General features: G+C 47.2%; 1 protein-coding gene across 2 annotated transcripts in view; it reads left to right on the top strand.

Annotated features, from left to right (window-relative positions):
* AGTR2 (angiotensin II receptor type 2) overlaps window positions 1–14,827 on the top strand; it is a 30,301-nt gene extending 15,474 nt beyond the window's left edge. The window contains exons 4-5 of one of the 2 annotated variants that reach the window (XR_016443748.1): window positions 3,245–3,389; window positions 4,288–6,895. The gene's annotated coding sequence lies outside the window, so the exon portion shown is untranslated. Of the gene's footprint in view, window positions 1–3,244; window positions 3,390–4,287; window positions 6,896–13,049 lie in introns of those variants that run through there. The other variant, XR_016443747.1, reaches the window with a different exon arrangement.
* The last annotated feature ends 734 nt before the right edge of the window (window positions 14,828–15,561 follow it).

Below are 15,561 nucleotides of genomic sequence, written 5' to 3' on the forward strand. Positions count from 1 at the left end.
CTTAAAGGAAGTGCAGTGTCCTTCATGCCTTGTCTTACAGCCTAATGACATCATCTTGGAAGCAAACCTTTCATGCCACAGGGACGTGAAATGTTGCTTCCTGTTTGCTTTCAGCTTGAGGGTCTGCAAAACCTCACAGCGTTGTTTGAAAGAGCTCTAGGCTGGAGAGGAGCAATCCCAGGCTGGCTGTGGCTCAGCAAAGCAGGCAAAAGATTTCTGTTGCCCAGCCTCTTTGGAGATGTGCTTCTCCCTTCCCCTCCGCTCCTCTAAGCGCAGTTGTCGTTTGCAAACGGGCTCTTCAGTCGACGGCCGCGTGCATTGCTAGGCCTTGGCTTCTCCTCCAGGCACGAGCTATCCTGCCCACCCTGCAAAAAAATTAACCCAGTTTCTAGTGTTGGGACAAGCAGCTGTTCACCCAGGAAGTGGCCAAAGAATATTTATTACTCACTGATTGAACCAGGGTCAGAAGAGCACCTTGTCATCCTTTTTGATTGCTCTTATGTTCACTTAGTTTGCACATGGATTAACAGGCGTGTTTATTTTGCAAGGCTGTCCCTGGGCTTTTCCTGCACTTGAGAAACGTGGGAAACTCAAAAGGGGAAACACCTCATCCCATCATTTTTTAGGACCATCCTTTTCCTCCCTGCCCACCCACTTTGACCGTGTCTGTTCTCCCTATGATCCTTGCCCAGGAAGCCCTGGGGTCTCTTCTGCTGTTGTCCGCTCTTCTCCATTTCGGAAAGATTAATTCTACGGGAGTGGGGACAGGTGACAGGACAAGGAGCAATGGGCTCAGGCTGCAGCAAGGGAAGTTGAGGTTGGATATTAGGAAAAACTCTCTCCCTAGGAGGGTGGTGAAGCACTGGACCAGGCTCCCCAGAGAGGTGGTGCAGTCTCCATCCTTGCAGGGGTTTAAGCCCCAGGTAGACAAATCCTTGTCTGGGATGAGGCAGTTGGGGCTGGTCCTGCTTGGAGCAGGGCTTGGACTAGATGAGACCTCCCTTCACACCTAAGTTTTCTAAGATGTCTATGATTTCTGGTCTCAGTTGTACATGGACTGGGAATGTCTCCCAGCCAGCACACTTTCTCACTGCTGATATTGGGGTGCCCAGGCTCTCTTCCCTTTTCAGCTGTCACTTTGGGAAGCATCAGTTAGATTCCTGGGAAACAGATAACCACGTCGTCTTCACCTCTTTTTCCAACCCACCCACTTCAATTAATGACCGTTAAATGCACAGAATCCCATGGGGGGTTATTATTGTGGATATCGTGATGAGGCACCAGTTGGAAATGGGTGCATGCATGCAGTACCAGCCAGCCAGCCAACTGGGCTTCGGGTTTGGGAAGTCCATGCCCATAGCTACATGCCCATATGCAATATGTCTAATGCAGTTAAGCAATGGGGCATTATTGCCATTGCTGCTGTATTAATATTGAGACACTGCCGAACAATGCCCGCCAGCTTTAGCTACCAATTACCTTGCCTATTAAATGCTAAATGTGCTATACAGAATCGGAGGCCTTTTCTGCTGTCATGCTGTAATAGAAGAAGAAATAAAAGGCCATATTATACTGCATTGCCTAATTACAGGTTACCAGCTGGTGCAGCACAGCCACGGCTGCCTGAAAGGTATGTAAATGGACCCTGATTAGAATAATGATATTATTTACAGAAATGAACAGTAGTCTGAAAGCAAAAGTTAAATCAGTTCTGGCTGGGCTTCAGGAAATTCAAGCGGTCTGTGCTGGAGAAAGATCCACCATCCTTCACGCTCAAGGGTAGAGCTGGCATGGTTTAAACTACCAAGGATTTGTAGTAGCAGCTGGAAATGGCCCAATTCCTAGACTTAGTGACTTTGCTGATCTGTGTGAGAGCTGTGCCGTCCCATTAAATCGTGTGTGTGGGGGGAGAGGTCAGGGCGGCCTGAAGAGCAATGCATTCGAGGGGGCGGGTTGGCAGTAGCTCTGGCTGTGCATTGACTGCCTGTCTGTGCTGCCTGCTCGGGTTTTGGCTTTCTCAAGGCAGCGTGAAACCTGGCAGCACCCAAGCAGGAATAACGATTCATCCTATGAGAGCATCTTTGCAGGGCCTGGGGGCTCTACAGCCAAAATCAGCAGCAAACCCTTGCTCCAGCGTGGGGGTCCTAGAGACCTACAGGTAGCAGAGAAGTGACCCCAAGAGCGTGTCCCGGGTCTGTACACAGCTTCTCTGAGCTCCGGTTTCCTCTGAGCTGCTTGGGGCTGTTCCCAAATGGCCTCCTCTGTCTAATCACTCATCTCTGGTGGACCCCAGCAGGATGGGGTGGACAGGGCTTCTTTTCTCTATGGCAGGTAGGGAGTCCATATAGACACGGCCAAAGTGGGTGCATCTGCACGTTCATTAATGCACCATAGTTACTGCACATTAAGTTTAGTACTTGCATAACCAAGTACTAAATGTGCGCTAGCTGGTGCTACTGCACAGTAGCGCTGGAGCACGGCTGTTTAGCACCGCTAAGTGCACAATAGCCTAACGCTACTGTGCAGTAGCATATTAGCATGGGTTTTGCCCTGCACAGTGTTATTAGGTGCAGTTAGTGTCCTGTGTAGACACACCCAGTGTCTACAAAGGGAGATAACTGGAGCAATGGTGAGTGAGCACGTGTGACAGCAGGGCAGCACGTGCTTTGCTGACCCCAGAATATCAGTGCTGTTAAGGCTGCTTTCACAAGGCTATGAATGCTAGCGCAGTTCTGGTGTTATATTATTGCTAAGCTAAATTTGATATATAGGGATAAGGTAAAACTTGAAACCAGACATGATTGCATCTTAAAACCGTACAATGTTGAGATTAACTTTGTTCTGTGTTTGAAGTGCTTTTACTGCGGGCATAAATTCCTGGGGTTTCTTTCTTTCTTTCTAAATCAGATAGAAATTGGAAGCATATATATATATATATATATATATAAAGCAGTCGTGTATTTTTTGGAGCAGAAGTTATTTTAGAGATTGAACATGACAAATTCCATGAGCCTGAATATTGCTTCAGACATAAATGAAATATTAACTGTGCTCAGGAAAACTCACGGCAGTTTCACGGTGAGTTTCTGTCCCTCTTAAATGTTTCAGTAGAAGCTCTAATTCAGTTTGGCACCTTTATGTGTGCGCTGAACTTACGGCAGAGTAGAACTGTGCTTGCTCACATGCTGGAGTCTGGATTACCGTATTTACTCACATATAAAATGAGTTTCCCCCCATTCAACAGTCAGCAGAGGGTGCCCAGCAAATTGGCACATGCTGGCAGGTGGCAGCTTGGAGGGACTCTGCACCGGCTGGCCGGGAGCCCTACACACAGCTTGAAATGCCATGCCGAGCACCGTCCCGACAGCATCGATTTTGGATAGGCTACCGTAAGTGCATGAGTACGATATGCAAATTGCAACAGACACGTTCCACTTCAAGGTTATTGGTTCCGTATTTGCTCCTCACTTCCATGTGCTCAGGGGGAGCAGGGTCTGACAGTAAGGTGGTAGGGGGAGAGGGGCAGCTGGGGGGGGGGAATGGGGGAAGAAGAGAGCAAAGGGCTACCTGATCCCCCACATTGATTGGGAAGGGGACAACTTCAAGGCAAAACTCCAATAATTAGACTCTATACCTGGAAAATTATAACAATATATTTTCCATATATAGAATCTCATTACTGGGGGTCATCTTACAATTGGGGCCATCTTCTGTTTGAGTAAATATGGTCGCTATCATCTCTGTGGACCAGGACTGTGGAAGCTAGAGGTGAATGAGGTAAGGCTGGAGGGCTGGTGTAGCTGTGATGGTCTAAGAGACATGGGAGAAGCAAGTTGGTCCAATAAAAATACCACCAAAAACCCTTGCTTCCTAAGAGGAATGTGTGTTGGGGGTTAGCCAATGCTAGCCAGGGGGCTTTATTGATATATAGATTTCTTTCCTCATCTCCAACACTTACAATTCATAGATTTCCAGGTCAGAATAAAACCTTACAATGATCTGGTCCAATTTTTGGCCTCACGCAGGCTGTAGGGCTGTCCCAAGCCAGCTCCTGCTCCAAGCCCAAGAGCTAAGCACATCCAAATTGCATGTAGTTTCTCCAGCAGCAAATTGTTATCACCACCATGACAAATCTGACACTTGGTTTTGCTTAGCTATGACTTACAGCCATTGGATCGTGGTGGTCTTTTCTCTGCTAGGCGGAAAGCCCCGGGTTTTTACACTCATGCTCTTCATGAGGTTAATTATTTTGCGAGCAAATCATCTTTTAATCCTTTCTTTGACAAGCTGCAGAGATTGAGCTTCCTGAGGTTCTCCAGATGCAAACGGGCTTTCCAGCCCCTTATTCCTTCTCGTGTTTCTCCTTTGACACCTCTCTGGACCTCGTCCATCAAGTGTGAAGGGTTTCAGAGAGCTCCATAGCATTGCAGCAGGGCCAGTACCCTACCCCAGGGTTGCACCAGAAACGTGTTCGTCCTCTGCGCTGCCCTTGTTGTCAACTCCGGTTCCCGTCGCCACGGCTGTATTTCATTTCAGAGTGAGATGTTGCTTCTTTCAGTGTCACTGATGATGAAAACCTGTTTTTCCAAGTGATAATATTTCCCAGTGTGAATACCAGGCATGGAGGAGTTGAACTCCAGCAGGGCACCGACAGTACCAGACTTCCCTCACTTCAGCCCTGTGCAAAGCAAATCCTGCTAACGTGTCCTAGCTCATAGGAAGTTTAGGACATGCACTATCCCGTTACTGCAGAAACTGCTTCAGTTAGTTGCCGTGTCCCATGCGCTGTCATGAAACGTGTCTGCTTCTGGGTACCGTATCAGGTGTCAGCAAAGGAGCTGCAAGAAGATGCGTTGATTCAGTGCAGCTCCCTGATGGATTTGCAAGGTCAGTTGATACACAGGCAAAGCATGTCTCTGCCTTCCTTGCCCCTTTTGGACCCCAGGTCAAACCTGCACACACCTTTAAGAAACACATCCCTGTAAGGTCACAGCTGCATCTCCCTTACCTGTCAGAGCCACGTCCCTATACACTTTGTTGAAATGCAGCAGAGGTTAAAGCACCCGTAAGAGAGTAACTCTGGTACAACAGCTGCATTTCTGAAATGAAGCAACAAAAATGTCGATGGGGCGCGATAAGGACTGAGAAAACAAACTTGGTCCAGGCCAAGCAGGCGCCGGGGTCCCTGCGCTTGGGATGGCTGATAATTTCTGATTATCAGGGAATATTTGATAGTAGGGATAAAGACTGGTTTCTTTGGGTAGGCAGGGTGGGGATTAATTCCTTCTGAGCTTTCTTGCTTTGGCAACATCCTTTTCTCCTCCACTGTCCAACCAGCCTTACAAATGTTCCCATCCTTCAGACAAAATGTTCCTATATTGAAAATTTTCCCAGTGTGAGGTTCAGCTCAGTTAAATTTGAAGTATGAATTTCATTTCCTGGAAGGAAAAAAAATGAAAATTTCTTTTTTTTACCTTTAAATTGCAGAGAGGAAGCATGACAAGAAAAGTGCCAAATCTGGCGGGCATCAGCTAACAACTAAATATATGCAGGCCTGATTTTATATTCCAGGTTCTCTACTCAAAGAGGTGCTTCCCAGCAGGAAACTCTCTGTTTCTCTCCTCTTTAATTTATTAGTGTTCCCCATAAATACTTTGCTGTATTATATTTTGACAGCTGGATGTACCTTTTCTGTTTTGCTTTTATTTTCTTTTTCTTTTCCCCAAGTCACTAGCTAATGTAGTAAAACTAGGAGATTTTGTCAGGGATTTATGTGAGCCAATAACATTCCAGTGCTGAAATAGTTGTTACTGGTACGGTGTGCTCTGGGCTGCCTTTGAATAAAAGAAGAGGTCATTTGTTTGCAGAGTGCTTGGCAAGTGTCTCCCTGGGGCTAGAGCCGGGCGGTCCGAGGACAACAGCCCCAGCGCAGGAGCTGTAGCGAAGGAATGTGGCCGGAGCTCTTCTCATGAGGATCTCCTCCGTCTTGTCTAGCCGGCTCCACGCTCGGGAGGCAGTCAGACCACTGTGGTTGGGGCTCTTCCCTTTGCCCCCAAGGAGGCACAGAGCCCAGTGCCGCCCCAAGAGCTGATGCAGCCACCTGCAGCTCAGTGGGCATGTCTACACGTGCATTTACACCGGCTTAAATTTACTGCGCAGTAACTAAATTTACTGTGTGCTAAATGGGAATAAGCCAGAGTCTACACATGCAGGCACTGAAGTGCATTTATGCTGTGCGTGGACTGACTCAGGACTAAAGCTAGTCCCGAGTCAGTCCGTACACACAGTGTTACTGCGCAGTAAGGCATCTACATGTGCGTTGCTGAGCAGTAACTAATCAGGAGTAAATCTGATACCTGCATGATGCATGGATCAAATTTAGCTCAAGCCAGTGTAAGTCACCATATTTTCTGTGCTGTATGGGTGTGCGTGTGTAGACATGCACCTGTTCTGCACAGCAATTTTGGTTACTGCGCAGTGTAGACGTGCCCAGTGTGTCCGTTGAGCAAGACTCCCACATGAGCTGATGGCTAAAGCGTGGTTTATGGCATGAAAATGGATGGTCTCGGATGAGTTGAAGAGGCACAGGGATGGGAATCCACCAGGGACATCACTACACAGCAGTGCTTGCATGCCCTGGCCAAGCAGGGTGGGGGACTGTGCACACCTAAATGTACTGTTCAGGGGCGCACCCACATCTCCTGTCTAGGACTGACTCTGCTCATAAACACCTGGGCTTCAACGTTCAAGGCTGTACAACCAAGGTCCTGCAGCAGGGCGCGTTAGCAAACAATGTGCAATTCTCTCTCACACCTGCCAAAATGTGCAAGCAGGGGGGTGGATAATCCTCCCTACACCCTGCTGAGGTATGCAACGAAAGAGCATTATCCCTGTCTTACACAGGAGGAAACTGAGATGCAGAAAGTTTAAATGACTTGCCCAAGGCCACTCTCCCACATTCCAGACGCACCCTAAACTCCCACTGGCTTTATGGAAATCTGGATGCAAAAGGACAGCAGGAATCAGCCACACTGAGGTCAGTGCCAGAGCCAGAAGGAAAAGGAAGGTGCTTTGTGCTGTAAGGCCTGTCCTGTAGTCCTGAGAACCGGCGGAAAGCAAGGGAAGTGGTACCAAGAATGCACCTAATTCCAGCTCCTTCTTCTGCTTATTCCTGCCTCTTGGTGACAGAGCTGGTTGCAACAGAGAATTTCTCTTTGCAGGAACTTTTCCAAATTCCTTTACCTTCCGAACAAGAATTTGACATTTCTAAACTCAAGGCAAAAAGAATTTTCGAAACTGTTTTGGGAACATTGATCCACCCTTGTAGGAACGACCCGTTCAGTCCTGAGTCGGGAGCAGCGTCCGTTCGCGCTCCCTAACGCGACCGTTCTCGTCAGGTTGCGTCTCATTGTACTGCGTGGGAACAACATCCTGGTTCAGCTTTGATAAAGTTGAAACAATGGGTTTTAACCCAATCCAACCCAAATACTTTCATCTGATAGAAATAAATATTTTCAGTAACTCCTCACAGGAAATTTAGAGAAAATCATGGACAACGAGGGTTGGAAGGGCGCTCAGGAGGTCACATCTAGTCCAACCCCCTGCTCCAAGCACGGCCAGCCCCAAAACCCACATGCGTGTCACAAAACAGGAGGAATTTGTGGAATTAGAACAGATTGCACACAGAAACCTGGTTCTCTTGAACCACTCATGACTTGTTTCAGCATCTCATGCCATTCTTGGCAAGTCACTTTTATTGTGGAGTAGGCTCCAGTTTACAATGGTATTTGCATGTTGAAATAATGCAGGGAGCTAAGGCATATATCAATGCAGGAGAATAAGATGGAATAAGTAACCTTTCTCCCAAAGGAGGATGAGTCACACGAAGAGCGCTCAGTCGGCGGCTGAGGTTGCCACATGTGATGAGTGTAGCCTCCACGTTGATCTGTAAGAACATTGTGGGTGTTTCCAGGGAGAGAGGCTTTTCCATGATAGAAACAGGCCCTCCTTTTTGGGACATGCCCTCTTGTGACACCCCTGGCTCGGTCACATGAGCAGCGACAGCCGTTTCATCATTTGCAAATTCACCATGGGAAAAAAAAAAGTTCTCCCAGGTGTGAAGAAATCCTAATCCTAAAACAAGCCATGCCAGCTCGAACTGTTCTCATCGGTCTGTTCTGCTTGCGCTTGCCCAGCCCTTGGCTCGTGTCCATCGATATACACGCCAAGTGTTACTGCACACAGGAATTCCCATTGTTAAAGGGGCAAATGGTTCTCCATGGAGACCCCTGAAAACTTGACGTTGTCTCGTTTTGAACTTATTACCTAATCATCACCCCTAGTTCTTGTATTCAGAGAGAGAGTAAATACTAAATCCTGGTTTACTTTCCCCTCACCATTCAACATGTTGTAAATCCGTCTCATCTCCCCCTCTTCAAGTATCCCTTTTCTAAGTGGAATAGGCCTGGCCTGGTAGCTGCTTTGGAAAGGTGAGTATTATATCACGGACCTCCAGGCATGTGGGCAGAAACCTGATCTGAACCCAGAACCACACATGCAGTGCAAACAGCGGGTGGTGAGGGCCGAGTTCGAGTAGCGGCGCAGCCGGGCCGCTGCTCTCAACGCCCTAAATACAGAGCTCACAGCACCGAGGTTTCAGAAACTCTCTCATTCCCCTCCCGTATCTTTTCCAAATTATTTCCAAGAGTCCTGAGATCATCACGGCTTTGAAAGAATGAAATCCCCCTGGAAGCAATAACAGCAACATAAAATGAAATAGCTTCATAACATGCCATCTAGTGCCTTGAACAATCTCCCTGCGTTCTGGTCCAGAGCATTTCTGAGTGACTTATGTTTGTAAGCAGCATATTTTAAAAAAGAAAACCCTGTAAAAGTGTAAGCGTCTTTTCCCACTGCCAAAAACTACATAAAAAATGCAAAAAGTGTAATTTGGGATGACAGAAGTATTGCCAGGAATAGGGCTGAGCGGACTTCCAACTGCAATGAGTTTTCTGACCAAGAGAGCACCCCTCCTGTTACAGCGGGCAGGCCAGCGAGGCGCACGTGCGGGGCTGCACGCGACGGTCTGAAAACCACCGAGCACGCAGATCAGGGAAGCCAAGGTAAAGGGACGGGTGTAGGGACTACAGCTAAATCTTCCTGATGAAGGGGAGCGCTGGCTGCCTTAGAGAAAGGGCTTTGGCTCGTTGATTTTATGTGTGCTGTTATCAATCTCCTGCATAATGTGTGTGCATTCCCACTTGATTTTATAGCCCCTTAAACAAACCATTTCTTATTGTTCTTTGCATTGACGGCTCGACTAAATTTATTTGCCCATTTGTCATGCCTACCTGCCAACGGCGCAGACGAAAATCCAAGATGTGAAACAGAAGAATGACTTAGAAAGCAAAAGATTAACCTTTTTAAACAGGTGTTGGCTTATGTCGTAATATTAATTCAAGGCTGCAGAACTGTCTGTATTTCCCTATTCTCTTGGCTGATGGCAGTTGATAAAAAAAAAAAAAAGCCTCTTGCATTGTTTTTCTGGCATTGCAACAGGTTTTACTTAGGATGTTCTCATTGCTTCCATGGTGATGCTTGCCAGCTGGGGCTTGGTAGGGGCGAGGAGGGGCGATGGTTGCTATTAGCCCCCAAAAGTTTGGATGCTCATTTATGTCATTGAAATGACCTCGCATCCAGAACTGGGCTGCAGGTCTTGTGAAAGCAGCCTTCCCTCCAAGAGGTCCAAGGCCTCTTGGTACCTTTCAGGGGACAGGACGCTCACCGAAACGTTCTTTCTAAGGGTACCAGAGCTGAGGACGGCTGCAGTAGCAGCTGTACAACACTTTGCCCTGTCAAAGGCCCCTGCAAGCACTAGGCCAGGGGTTGCTCTGAGGAACACGCTGCTAGAAATCCAGCACCGCTCCATCTAAGCCAGCAGAGCGGCTCTGATTTGAACAAAGGGAAATGCAAGTCGCTGCCAGCCGTGAGTAGGTGCAGCATTTCCAGCAGGTGTCTTTGGGGCAGGAGCTTTGGGTTCAGCAGCTAATTGAACAAGAATGAAACAGGGCTGCTGCTTTTGGAGGCAGAGCAGCTAGGCCAGGGAGGCCCTGCACTGAGTCCGGAGAGCAGATGCATCAGAAATCAGGAGATTCGGCCTCTCTGACCCAGGATCAGTGAGCTGGGCCACCCAAGCAAGGGAATAGGATGATTTAAAGAGAGCAGTGAACCTTGCTCTCTTGCTTTCCCAGAAGAGGAGGGTGGAGGGGTGGATGATGAATTGGCTTGCTCCTCTTGCTGCATTGGCTTGTCCCTCCTAAGTTCAGGGTCAGTGCCTTAACTGCAGCGAGTCTTGCTGCTGGGCCTCCAGGAACATGTCAGTGGGAGCCTGTACACACCATGGGATTTAATCCTCATTAAAGTCAATAGATTTATAAAATTTACACTTGTTCATTTTGGAGCGTTATATCAGTGTTTGCATGCACTAGCTCTGCGTTTGTGCCAGATGTGAGCATGCAGCCCATCGCTTTCCCCTCTTCTCGCTCCCTTTTCCATTTCTTTCTGCTGCTATTTCTCTATGCTTTTAACCAGTTTCCTCTCCCCGCAACCCCCTCCACCAGCTGCAGCCTTAAACAGCACATATGTAGGAAGGGCCAACACTGCTGAGAGCTGGCCCTGCAGTCAGGTGCTCTGCTCTGCGCAGGGTCCCTTATCTCCAGCCCACCTGGCTTTCATCTTTCTCAAGGGTAAGCTCTTCCCATATGTTTGTGTGGCTTGAAGCCCCAGGGGACTTAGCTCCTGATCACTGGGGCATTATTACAGCACCAAACATACCCTGAATAACAGCTAAACACAACTAATAAGCCTAAAGCAGGGATCACATCTTGGGGTCAGCTTCAGCTCTGTGTTTCTACAGCAAAATCCAATACAGGTAGAGCTGGTAGGAGCAAGAGGTTGACCCACAGCCCCATAGGCCTGACTAGAAAGAGAAAGGGAGAGATTTTTTTCCATGGCTTTTTTTCCATTTAACCCTCCAGGGTAGTTTGAGGAAGCCATGGAAAAATCACTGCTTTCTGCTATCTCCTTAAAGGGGTCTTCCATAGTCCCAAATACCTGCTCATCCAGGCCAACAGAAAAGTTGGTGTCCTTTTCCCCTCAAGATCTCTGGCTGGGTCTGGGATTCTCTAGGCAGAGTGGATCCAGGGGGCTGCACTTGATTCCTGCTCTGCCCCAAGTTTAAAACCAACTGCCCGGGGGAGCCCATTGACTTCATGGTTCATTGTCATCTACCTGATCCCTTCTGAACTCTTTGTTCCTTGGGTATTAATGACCCTCTCTCCTTTTTAAAATAGTTTTGATGTTCTACCAGTCAAACTAGCCTTGTTCTGCTATGCTGTCGTCTGCTGGCTGCTCCTGGTCACGGAGCTCCTATTTCACAGCCCTGCAGGTCATTTTTAACTCATGCCAATGAACTTCTATTTGCTTTTCCTTCAATCTAAAACTCAGTATCGTCTAGGTTTGAGTCAGGCTCATAGCATAGAAAGGGTCTGTCATTCTGCCATCCAGGTTTAATCAGACCGAACTCTCAGTACTGGACTCTGTCACTGAGCTGGTTGCAGATGAGATGTGTGCTACTTATTTCTCAAGCAGAAAACATGCAAATACCAGGAACAACTGTTAGGCTGCAAGGAATGGATTAAATGGATCTGAGCTATAATGCCAATGCGAGCTAGGAGAGAAGCAGCCTCGTTCACCTCCATGAACTCCAGTGGCAGCCGAGCCCTGGTGAGATCATGTCTCTTTGCAGGACAAAACAATGACTGCCTGCAGTAATTGCTGTGGTTAGGACACTGCCCTGCTTATGCAATGGGGGGAAGAGATCTCATTTACCCCAGGACACCAGAGAGCATCACGGAGCAACAGCATGATGTTTCTTGGGAAGCTGAACAGGGGCATGACTAAGAGTTACTGAAGGAAAGTCATCTCAGGAAAAATAACTAAAAAGGGAGACAGCAAAGGCCTGATCTGATTTCTTTACCTACAGCTGAATTGAAGGATGTGGCAGTTGTACCCCAAACTAGCTGCAGGGCCCCTGTATACCCACTCATCTGTGGGGTCTCAGGAGTTTCCTACCCTGGCACCTCTTCCCCTTGCTTCACAAAACAAGGGGGCATCAAGGATGCAGGTGCTGAAACCATGGGGTCGGGAAACTAAGCGACAGCACAATTAGCATCTATGTTAATCTAGCCCTGCCTTTTCCAACCAAGTCCAGGTCAACCACTCTGCTGTCTTCATTGGAAACAAGAGCTCATATCTCAAGGGCAGGGAGTCATCTTTAAACAGAAGGGGTTTGGTGGCTCTCCCGTTGCACGAATGCTTGGAAACTCAGCTGGACGTAGCGGTAGGGAGTTTGCTGCAAGGAACAATCCTTCAGTCCTAAATTATGAGCTGCAAGAGCTAAAATATGCCTTTTGCATCTTGTGAATGGGATGCGTGTAGTTGTATTTTTGAACACCAAAGAATGAAATAAAAGCCAAGAGGACAATCAACTCAAACAAGGCACAAATTAACTTGAATACATTAATAGTTTTAGATTAATGAAAATATTAATCAATCAATTCATGTTCAGATTAAATAATAGCAAAATAAATTTTATATAGCCATTCACGACATACTATAAATTAAAGACAGTGGCCCAGTTTTGGTCCTGGAGATGCTCAAGTGTTTAACACCAATAAAAGCAGTCTCTGAATCTAATTAAATGAAATTCACTGCTATAATTTTTTTAATTCATGGTAAAATGTGAACAGATTAAATAGCATACGTGACCAACAATAGCAGCCTATTCAGATGCTATCCAGTACAGCTGGCCAAAACTTTTTGCATGAAATGGTTTTCTGCTGGATAACATTCTTTTTCTCAAGATTAATAAAATCAGTAGGCAAATGTGGATTTCAGTTACGAGTGTTGGATTTTAGTACTGTTTTTAAAAAGCCAATCACTTTACGTCAAGTCCTTGAAACAAAACGTCTTTGTTTTTGTTCTGACAGGTTGAACCTTTTCGTTCTGAAATGCTCCAGGCCGAAGCTGCAGCCTTTTCGAGTCCAAACTTTTTCAGTATTTTACATTCTGCCTCAGTTTCCAATATTTTGCCCCTTTCTTTTTGCATTTGGAGTGGAAGCAAATTCTGAGATGCTGAAACACCTTGTGGGTGAAAATCCCTGACCGGCTCTGCAAGTGCAGCATTCAATGGCTTTTTGACTGCTTTCCAGGGTCAAAATCTAGGCGGTGCATGGCTGGGCTGGAGGGGACAGGTTGTGATCTACTCATCTGGTTATCAAGCAGCCTTGTCCCCCAAAATGGACTGGCACGTCACCTCTGTCTTGCCCCTAGCGCTGAGCGCACGTCCCACCGTTGCAGGAGGTAGCCCTGTAGTTCATAGGCACTAGTGGGAATCAAACCATTGATCTGATGAGATTGGACGCTAAGGGAACCGAAAAGTTTGGGGTCATCTGAGTACTCTGAGAAATCTTGCCCACGTGAGCTGTTAGAGCTGTACTCGAGGCTCAGATACTGGCCTCTGGCAGCAGGGTGTATGTCAGCCTGCCACCGAAGCAAAACTGAGAGCTGTTTTCGTGGCGGGGAGCCTGGCGGGGACTTGAGCTTGTTTACATGTTTTCCTAGTGCAAATGCTTAAAAAAAAGTGCAGGTAGGAAAATATTTTCAACCTCTGCTGAGTCATTTGTTTGCAAGCTATAATTGAAATGTCCAGTGCAAATAAAAAAAAGAAAAGAGCTCTTAAAAACAATCTATCCCCCCTCCCCTGCCGCCCCCCGATGTTCCAATTACTTTTCACGCCCAAAAACATTCATTATAAGCAGGAGTGAAGTGACAGGTTTTAAACACTGGTCTTGGTTCTCCCCTGGTTTTCGCAGCTTTGAATCAAACAGGGCCCATCTTTCGCAGCGGCAGAGTGGCAATCACAACGAATATGATCTAATTAGTGTAGGAGAGCGCTCGAGCCGCTCTGCAAGGGGCAGTTATTCGTGGTGACACCGAGCACAGAGCAGCAGCGACGGTGAATGATGTCCCCTCCTGGCTTCTGATAACATCGATGGGAATTTTGCCACCAAGGGGTGAAAAATGGCAGTTTCTGCTCTACTCTAGCTCTGCAGATGTCAGCAGGGACCTTGTCCTCTTGCACTGCGTGTCTGGCCTGGATGCCTCGGCCCCTCTTTGCTCGCCGTGCTGGCTGCAGGAAGCAAGGTTTGCATTCTCCCTATTACGGCAAAACAACAGCGAGTTAAAAACACAAACCTCTGGATGAAAGCATCCAGCTTGGCAAATTCGGGGTGATATTAAACCGTATCGCACCTAGCAGGAGTCAGTCGTGGGAGGAATGCAGTAGGGTAGGCCAAGCTGGCCAATATTGTCAATTCACTGCATAGTTTTTGACGGGTCAAAGATTGGTCAAATATTATAGGAAAACTTACTGTGATCATAGCAACTAAGGATATAAATATCATTAAAAAAATAATCCACTTAAACTCGTCCAATTATATTGGTTAACTGATAACCTGTACTTACTATGGAGGGCTGGGGGTGCACTGCAGAGGCCTCTGGGGCTCCCTGTTATGAGGCATCTCCCTGTGCTGGTGTGAATGGTGCCCAGGGCTTGGCATCTCGCAGCCAGATGCCTGGTGGGTGGGCAGGCAGTGCAGCATTAATTCCCTTTTCCTTAATGGAAAATTTGTGCTTTTTCTGTGTTTAGTTTTTTTGCGAAAGATATAACTGTGAAATACATTTCTTAAAACATTATGCAAGAAACAACTGCTTTTTAAAGACCAATAAATAAAAAATATATAGATAATTGAACTGTAGATGCGTCTACACATGCGCTTCAATGCACATTAGCATATTTTAATGCGCATTAAAGCATCGTGAAAAACCCATGCACTTTTGCTAATGGGCATTAAAATAGGCTAATATGCCTTTTTCTAGTACTTCACAATGGAGGTACGAAATTTAATGTGCATTAGCAAAAATGCAGTAATGAACACGTAGATACAAATCATGTATTTGGCAATTTTTGACCATTTTGGACTGATGCTTGACTAGTCAAATACTCCAGCCTGTTATGCAGAGCTTCATTCACAGCAGTGTCCCCAGTGCCCTGTCCCCTTGCTCTCCCCTGGGCCTGCCGCTCCGCAAGGATCTCAGTTCATCCCACAAAGGTGGGTGGGCAATGGGAACGTGAGGACCTGGGAGGGGAGGTGGCTGTGGGGCTGGGACTAGGGCTGGACCCATGGCCTCCTGACTGGTCTGGTCTGGTCGCCCCATCAGCACTGAGATGCCCAGCAGCGGTTTGCACCCTGAAAAGCCAGCGCGTGTCCTCGAGCAGCTCCTTGGCATTGCCCTCTGCAGAGGAAACCTTGCCCAGCCACCGTGCCAAGCGCTGTGTTTACAACTTCTTTGACAGAAAGCTAACCCTGAATGGTGACACCACCTGCCACCTTGCACTTCTCCTTGCTTGACCTTTTGCCTTGGCTTTGCACGGAGATG

Source organism: Crocodylus siamensis, chromosome 8, assembly GCF_052110815.1.
Source record: "Crocodylus siamensis isolate JL-2025a chromosome 8, ASM5211081v1, whole genome shotgun sequence".
Classification (NCBI taxonomy): domain Eukaryota; kingdom Metazoa; phylum Chordata; order Crocodylia; family Crocodylidae; genus Crocodylus; species Crocodylus siamensis.